We start from the raw sequence: 8,456 nt of genomic DNA, 5'->3' as shown, positions 1-8,456 counted from the left end.
GCAAACATGGTGAAACCCCATCTCCACTAAAAATACAAAAAATATTAGCCGGGCATGGTGGTGCACAGCTGTAATCCCAGCTACTACTTGGGAGGCTGAGGCAAGAAAATCACTTGAACCTGGGAGGCGGAGGTTGCAGTGAGCCTAGATCGCACCACTGCACGCCAGCCTGAGTGACAGAATGATACTCCGTCTCTAAATAAATAAATAAATAAATGTTATTAAGACTACCCCCAGCTATTAGAACTGACACATGGAATCCAGACTCTTCGGTGAGTGCACCCAGTTGCAATAGTGTGATCATAGCTCACTAGCAGCCTGGAACTACTGGGCTCAAGCGATCCTCCTGCCCCAGCCTCCTGCATAGCTGGGACTACAGGTGCATGCCACCATGTCTGGCTAATTTTTATACTTTCTGTTGAGATGGTGTCTTGCTATGTTACTCAGGACCTCAAACTCCTGAGCTCAAGTAATCCTCCTGCCTCAGCTTCCCAAAGTGCTGGGATTATAGATGTGAGCCGCTGCACCTGGCTAGTAATTTACTTCTAAGGAGCAGAATATGGCAAAAATGACAGGATGTGATTTCCAAGATTAGGTTACAAAAGGCCGCCTTCTGTCTTGCTGGCATTCCCTCTGACCCTTCTAACATGCTTGTCCTGATGGGGAGGTCCACAGTGCAAGAAACTGAGGGTGACCTCTGGCCAACATTTGATAAGAAACAGAGCCATTCAGTCCAATTGGTCTTGAGGCACTGAGCCCTAAAAAGAGCCATGTGCATGAGCTTAGAAGCAGACCTGGCCTTAGCCAAGCCCTCATTTGAGACTGCAGATCTGACACCTTGATTGTAGCCTTGGAAGAGACCCCGAAGAAGGGTACGCAGGTAAGCTGTTCCTAAATTCCAGATGCACAGAAACTATTACATAATAAATGTGTATTGTTTTACACTAGTAAGTTGTGGGGTAATTGTTATGCAGCAATGGGTAACATCCCTGCCTGATAACCATTCTCTCCTTATTCCTTAGCAATGAAGACCCTATTTCATTTGGGATACTAATGTGCCCAGTTAAAAATCATGCCTTTTTCTAGTCTCCCTTTCATTTTGATATGCTCATACGACTAAATTCAGGCAAATACGAAGTAAACATTAGTGCTGCATGGAGCCTCTAAGAGCTTCCTTATGGGGATATGTCTGACTGAGAGATGTACCTTTTGCTTGCTTTCTTCTTCATTCTGGCTTCCTAGAATGTGGATGTGATGGTTGGAACTCCAACAGCTATCGTAGAACATTAGGTAAGCTTCAGGATAGAAACTACACTCTAGGAAGAGAAAACAAAAAGAAGGAAGGAGTAGGAGGCGCTAATGCCCATGGAATAGCCACACCAGCACTGGAATCCCTACCCACAGATTTATTTTTAATGAAGAAGAAGAATCTATTATTTTGTTCATACCATTGTTATTTTGGATTTTCCCTTAGGTGGTATCCAACCTAGCCCTAGCTCATAGAAGCTCAGAGCTCTCAGTCATCCAAATTCTCCCATACATAACCACCCCATCATGTCCCTCTTCCAAACAACGCTCTAGTTCTCACACAGGACAGAGTGAGAGCAAACTTTGATGTTTTCATTCTCACTTTAAGCTGTCCACACCACCTCACAATCCATTTGTTCCTCATTCCCTTCAGACTCATGTCAGACAGTCCCCCAAGTCTGTATTCTCAATGGACACTTCATTCCAGGTAACCACTAGTAATAAGTGGATGAGCTATTTTGCCACCAAGTGCCACCCCATCTCTGGATTTTCATTACCTTTAGTCCCCATCAGGCCACACAACCATTCCTAGATTCCAGCTATTTCTCTGAAAGTCCGATGCCTTCAATCAATCTAGTACCAATTTATATATTAGTCAGAGTCATTAGTTACAAGCAACAAAACCAACTCCATCTTATTTAAGCAAAAAAAAAAAATAATTTATTAACTGTATAAAAGATATTAGGTAGCTCAGAGAATTACAGGAACTAGAACCAGATAGAGAGCCACACATGAAACCAGAACAATGCCTTAAATTAAGCGCAGGGTTTTCTCCAGGAGGACAATGCTGCCGCCACTGCCCCTTCCTGCTGCCAAGAGCAAGCTCTGTAGGGTCCCTGCTGCCTCTAGAACTAGGTCTTACTACAAGCCCATTGTCCCTGGAGGGAGTTTTGAGGGTCTCTGAATCCTCACTTCCTTAGCTACAGATTTCTTAGCTTAGTCTGTGATCTGTGTATGGGACCGGCTGAGAAAAGGTCAAATGTCTACACCCTGGTTGTGAGGGAAGTTCAGAAAACAAGTATCTGGTATCTATTAGATGGGGAATTTCCCTACCTTAGAAGTGGTTTCAGATGCCAGATGCCAAAAAAAGAAAAACAAATGTTGACCCTTCCTGTCAGGCCAGGGTGCCAAGCGGGAACTGGGAGAGTCACAGGTCCCTGATTCCTCTAGCTTATCCCAGATATCCCCATTTCAGACAGTCCCCCTTTCTTATTCAATGCATTCACTTTAGGGTGTGCACGGAATCTGCCTGCAGCCAGTCTGCAAAGCACATGATTATTCTCCTGCAGCCACGTTGGATTGCCGGCCCCAGGCAGAGGAGGCCTCACCAGAGTTACAAATTGTCATGCTGCTAGTCATGTGCTTGTCCCTCCCTGGAAGCATCTTCCTGGGGTTGCCAAGTGTAGACAATGTGCTCCAATATTTTGCCATGTTCCTACTGAATCCTCTGAAGCTGCAACCACAGGGCAGAGACAAGGGAGGTTGTTCTAAAAGACACCATGCAGTCATTTCCCCAGCTGCTTCAGTCGTCACTTAACAAACAGCTCACTTCCAGACTCAGGATGGAGGGACTCTTACTGGATCCCACCCTTAATATCAACAGGGCCAGTTCCATATTTTAGGTTCTGCCATGTGCACCACTCCATACCTTGTACCGATTTTTAAATTGGGATTTCTTTGCTTGGAAGTGACAGAAATCCAACGTGAACTAGATTAAACATAAAGAAAACTGTATTGGGTAATAAAATCCAATAAGGGGCTGAACAACTAATTTGCAAAAAAAAGCAAGGATGTCTCAGGAATAACTGGAACTAGGGACTTAAATCCTAATAGAATTGTCTTTATCTTTTGCTTCAACTTTTTATTTCTGCTTTCTTCACTGCAGAGCACCTTTCTTCTCTTCATGATGGAGAATATGCTTGCAGACAGTTCCTGTTTTTCATATTTATAGCTTTCACCATTCAAAAAAGAATGGCTTGGGCTAGGCATGATGGTCCACACCTATAATCCCAGGGAACTGGGAGACCAAGGCGGGAGGATCACTTGAGCCCAGAAGTTTGAGACCAGCCTGGACAATATAGCACAACTCTACAGAAAAAAAATTTTTTTTTAAATTAGCTGGCTGTGGTGGCACATACCTATAGTCCCAGCCACTTGAGAGGCTGAGGTGGGAGGATCCCTTGAACACAGGAAGTCAAGGCTGCAATCAGCTATGATTGCACCACTGAACTTCAGCCTGTGAAGTCTTAAAGACTTCAGTCTTTAAGAAAGACTCTATTTCTTAAAAAGCAAAAACAAAGAAACAAACAAAAAAACAAAAGAATGACTTGTTTCTAAGTTCAAATAAGAAAAAATGGTAAGGAAAGGTTTTATTGACCCATCTTTGAAAAGGGTCCACACCTAGGCCAATTATGACTGAGGGAAGGATTATGTAAAAGCAATGGTCCCTGGGGAGCCATCTAGATGGACGTAACAGTTCCCAAGAAGGAAGAATGGTGCTGGATAACCACTCCATAATTGTTCACTATGGCAGCCCATTGGCAGGTTCCTTCCCATGCACAATAACTTGGTGTATTAGTCTGTTCTCACACTGCTGATAAAGACATATCTGAGCCTGGATAATTTATAAAAGAAAAAAAACTTTTTTTTTTTTGAGATGGGGTCTGACTCTGTCACCCAGGCTGGAGTGCAGTGCCATGATCTCAGCTCACTGCAACCTCCGCCTCCTAGGTTCCAGCGATTCTCCTGCCTCAGGCTCCAGAGTAGCCGGGACTACAGGCAGGGCACTTCCATGCCCGGCTAATTTTTGTATATTTAGTAGAGACGGGGTTTCACTACGTTGGCCAAGCTGGTCTGGAACTCCTGACCTCAGGTGATCCACCCGCCTCAGCCTCCCAAAGTGCTGGGATTACAGGCATGAGCCACCGCACCCAGCCAGGAAAGAGGTTTAATGGACTCACAGTTCCACATGGCTGGGGAGTCCTCACAATCATGGAGGAAGGCAAATAAGGGACACAGTCACATCTCACATTGCGGTAGACAGGAGTGCTTGCGCAGGGGAAACTCCCATTTATAAAACCATTAGATCTCGTGAGACTATTCAAGAGACCTATTTACCACAAGAACAACACAGGAAATACCCGCCCCCATGATTCAATTACCTCCAATCGGGTCCCTCTACAACACGTGGGAATTATGGGAGCTACAATTCAAGATGAGATTTGGGTGGGGACACAGCCAAACTATGTCACCTGGATAAGCTTGTCAGAGCATGGCAAGGTTGGTAGGGTTAAACTTTTTCTCTTTCCCCTTTTTAAAGGAATCAACAAAACTTCTCTGTACCATTCTCTTACACCAACAACTAAGACATTCTGAAGAGAAATCCCCCCTCTCCCCAGATAAGTTCCCATGTGCTCAACAGACTGGGAAATCCTTAAAGAAAGCATCCCGCCAGCATGGTGGCTCATGCCTATAATCCCAGCACTTTGGGAGGCTGAGGCGGGTGTATCACCTGAGGTCAGGAGTTCAAGACCAGCCTGGGCAACATGGTGAAACCCCGTTTCTACAAAAAATACACAAATTAGCTAGGCACAGTGGCGCGTGCCTATAATTCCGGCTACTCAGGAGGCTGAGGTAGGAGAATCGCTTGAGCCAGGGAGGCAGAGGTTGCAGTGAGCCGAGATTGTACCATTGCACTCCAGCCTAGGTGACAGAGCTAGACTCCATCTCAAAAAAAAAAAAAAAAAGAAAAGAAAGAAAGAAAGAAAGAAAGAAAAAGGTAAGAAAGAAAGAAAGCATCCAAGATGAACATATTCCCATGTGTCCAGTGCCTCATGAGGGTCCATCATGGATTGGACACTCAAAAAAATGTTTGTAGAACTGGATTAAGGTCTTTCCTCATTCTTCAGGGATCCCTGGTGGCTGGCCATTTGGGGGCCTGGAAAGCCCTGATGCTAGAAGCTAGAAGCTAAGAACAAAAAGGAAGACTGTGTGACCTAAGGTACTGGTAGGGAGAATGGTCAGCAAGTGTTGTCCTCATAACAGAGGGATGAGCAAAAGACTATGGATTCTGATAGAAAGGTCAGGATCATATACAATAGATGTGTTTGCTTCTCACCCTCCCTGGACCAGATAGTCCCAGCAGCAGAGAATAGAGACTTGAAATATGGCTGCTTATGAAGTTGGTAGATAGATGGGGGGTAAAAGTTCTTGTCCTTAAGCAGGACCAGACAATGTGTTAACTTTTCACTGATAGAGAAGTTTCATGACTTGGCCGGGCGCGGTGGCTCATGCCTGTAATCCTAGCACTTTGGAAGGCCGAGGTGGGCGGATCACCCAAGGTCAGGAGTTTGAGACCAGCCTGATCAACATGGAGAAACCCCATGGAGAAAACCCATCTCTACTAAAAATACAAAATTAGCTGGGTATGGAGGCGCATGTCTGTAATCCCAGCTACTCGGGAGGCTGAGGCAGAAGAATCGCTTGAACCCGGGAGGCAGAGGTTGCAGTGAGCCGAGATCGCACCATTGCAGCCTGGGCAGCAAGAGCAAAACTCCGTCTCAAAAAAAAAAAAAAAAGGAGTTTCATGACTTAATAGAAGTTAGATTGAACGTCTGATCAAGCTCGGCTTCTGATCATAATTGAATAACAATGACACTGAAGACATCATTTTGGAGGGTACAAAGATGCATTTCGATGGTAGGGAAGAGCTGCTACTCCGTGTGCTCCCCCAGAGGGCTGACAGGAGTGCACTGGAGTAAGAAGCCAGCGCGGTGGTCACACTCTGAGCCCAGGACATTCTTGCTCAGAGTTCTGAGGGGAGGCTAAGATCAGTGTTGCTGGCAGAAGTGAGAATAAGGTGGTGGCAACTGGGAATCCCCAGGATACCACTCTCCAAATGAACACTGGCAGAAAGAGTTCTCCAGGACAGGGGTCCTTCCTCATCCGCTTCCACTGCCTGAGCTCACAGACTAAGTTAATGTCATAGCAGGGACCAAAGCAGAAGATCCAGGGCCGTCCCCACTGTATCTGTCCCCAAGAATCCTCTTATGTGCCATTCCTGCTGTGGGGGACTCCTCCTCTGACACATGCTCATTGGTTTTACTTTTACTCTTTCTATGGGATCCCTTGCTGGGCCTTGGTCTCTTCATCTGCAAAAATGAAGGCATCAGGCTGGGTAATTCTGCAGGGCCCTGATGCCTTCTGAAATCTTTCAGGTAAAGGTGATGCTGTGGTGCATCGTGTCTGGGTTATATATGCAAGCGTCAGGAGTAACAGATCAGAGGGAGCCTGGCCAGAGTCTGGTGTGGATCTGTCAGTGCCATAGTACTCAGTCACTTGATAAGAGGGAGAAGCGGGGAAGGAACTGCTGGGGGCCATGGATGGAGCTGTGATGGAAGGGCCACTGTTTTTGCAGAGTGAGCACTTTGGGACCAAGAGGTGGAGGAAGACCTGGGCTGTGCTCTACCTGGTCAGTCCCCGTGGCGTAGCGTGGCTCAGGTTCTTTGACCATAAGGGGTCGAGCTCTGGGAGCGGCTGAGGGAGCTCGTGCTGCCTGTACTGCAAGGTGATCCATCTGGTGAAGTGTGTGAGTTTGGCCCCCGTGGCTGTGGAGAGCCCCCCTGAGCCCAGCGCCACTGCCTTCCGCCTGGACACTGCACAGCACTAGCACCTGCTGGCTGTTGATGTGCTGTCCAGTGCAGCCTGGATGCAGACACTGCCAAAACCCCTTTCGGAAAGGCAGCTGGATTCTGGAACCTACCAACAACCCACCTGAGCTTTCTGCCCTGGAGATGCTGGAGAACTCCTTGTGCAGCCACACCTGGGAAGGATCCCAATTCTGGGTAACGGTGCAGAGGACTGAGGCGGCTGCGCACTGTGGCCTGCATGCCTCTATTTGCTGACGGTTGGAGGCTGAGAGGGTGACTCTCCTGACCATGGGGGCCCAGAGTCAGATACTGGAGCTGTCCTGTCCTGGCCCTACACTCTGTTGCATTGCTATGGCCGGGACAAGGTCATGTTCTCTTTTGAGGCCAGCGCCACTGCCTCCTGGGCCCTGGAACCTTCACCTTCCAGACAGCACAGGGAAATGACACCTTCCAGGCAGGTGAGACTGCCATCCACTGGCAGAAGACCCAGGGAAAGGCCAGACAGGGTCAGAATGTTCTCAGAGCTGACTCCCAAGAAGGGGAGGTGGCAAAGGGGAAATTCCCTTCCCTACCTGGCCCCCAAGGGCTTCTTGACAGCCCCCCAGCCCTGTATGCTGAGCCCTTAGACTCCCTGTGCATCGCTTCAGGCCCATCCCAGCACTCCCTCTACTCAGACTTCTTGGACAGCACCCTTGCTCGGGCAGCAGAGGGAGTACAATGGAAGAAACCTCTCTATTGGGACTTGTACGGACATGAGCAGCAGCAGTTGCTGAAGGCCAAGCTGATGGACTCCAAACAGGATCCCATCTATGTTGAACCTGAGGGCCTGGTCCCAGCCCTTCCCCAGAGCCTTTATGATCTGCCTTAGGAGCCCAAGGATGTGTGGGGATGCCAAGCTCAGGTGAAGTAGGAGAGCTACGAGCTCCCCTACAACCCTGCCTGATGACTATGCTGTGCCACCCACCGAGAGCACAAAGACCCTCCCTGCTCCCAAGCCCCAGGGCCCAGCCCTCCCTGAACCTAGTACTGCAACTGGCAGTAGCAGCAAAAGCCACAACTCAGCTCTGTACAGCCAGGTCCTGGAGAGTGGGGCCTCAGGGAGCTGGGACTGTGGGCTCTCTAGAGTAGGGACTGACAGGACTGGGGTCAAGTCAGAGGTCCCTACCTGAGAAGGAGGGCAAGGCTGAAGTTGCTGAGGAGGACCATGGGGAGGTGGCACTAGGGATCAGAGAAAATGGTTAGAACCAGCAGAAGCCAGAGGGTGGGAGGGGCCATGCCATGTGAGACCAGGGGACCAGAGGGATGGGGGAGTCAAGGGAAGGACAGTCAATCCCAGGAAGTCCTAAGAAGTGGGGCAGATGGCATGGCTGAGGGACGGACTCTGCATCCCCCTAAAGCCATCCCTTCCCCGCTTCCCCAAAGGAAGGGACAGCTGCGGGACCAGGTCTGTGGAAGGTGGTGCATGGTCAGAGTGGGTGCAGTTTGAGGGGCCTGTGTGGA

General features: G+C 48.4%; 1 pseudogene; it reads left to right on the top strand.

Moving 5' to 3' along the window:
• Nucleotides 1-6,685: 6,685 nt before the first annotated feature.
• On the top strand, nt 6,686-8,125 carry LOC105468937 (docking protein 1 pseudogene; annotated as a pseudogene).
• The last annotated feature ends 331 nt before the right edge of the window (nt 8,126-8,456 follow it).

This window comes from Macaca nemestrina, chromosome 12 (genome assembly GCF_043159975.1).
Source record: "Macaca nemestrina isolate mMacNem1 chromosome 12, mMacNem.hap1, whole genome shotgun sequence".
In the NCBI taxonomy this organism is placed as follows: Eukaryota; Metazoa; Chordata; class Mammalia; order Primates; family Cercopithecidae; genus Macaca; species Macaca nemestrina.
This window is presented reverse-complemented; position numbering and strand designations above follow the sequence as displayed.